Source organism: Bison bison, unplaced genomic scaffold (genome assembly GCF_000754665.1).
Source record: "Bison bison bison isolate TAMUID 2011002044 unplaced genomic scaffold, Bison_UMD1.0 scf7180017864240, whole genome shotgun sequence".
Classification (NCBI taxonomy): domain Eukaryota; kingdom Metazoa; phylum Chordata; class Mammalia; order Artiodactyla; family Bovidae; genus Bison; species Bison bison.
In genome coordinates, this window is record NW_011494812.1 from 84,293 (window position 1) to 84,862 (window position 570).

A 570-nucleotide genomic window follows, 5' to 3' on the forward strand; every position below is an offset into this window, starting at 1 on the left:
CCCATTTTATCTATGGTGCTGCAAGACTTGCACTCACAGCAGGCAGTCACTTCCAGTCACTTCCAGACACACCTAGTGAGGGCAGTGTCCAGGCAGGTTAGAAGCAAGGTCACAAGCCTGTTCTGCTTTGTCTCTGAAGCCTAACAGTTCAGTTCAGTTCCGTTTAGTCACTCAGATGTGTCTGACTCTTTGCAACCCCAAAGACTGCAGCATGCCAGGCCTCCCTGTCCATCACCAGCTCCTGGAATTTACTCAAACTTATGTCCATTGAGTCGGTGATGCCATCCAGCCATCTCATCCTCTGTTGTCCCCTTTTCCTCCTGCCCCCAATCCCTCCCAGCATCAGAGTCTTTTGCAATGAGTCAGTTCTTTGCATCAGATGGCCAAAGTATTGGAGTTTCAGCTTCAGCATCAGTCCTTCCAATGAATATTCAGGACTGATTTCCCTTAGGATGGACGGGTTGGATCTCCCTGCAGTCCAATGGACTCTCAAGAGTCTTCTCCAACACCACAGTTCTAAAGCATCAATTCTTCTGTGCTCAGTTTTCTTTATAGTCCAACTCTCACGTC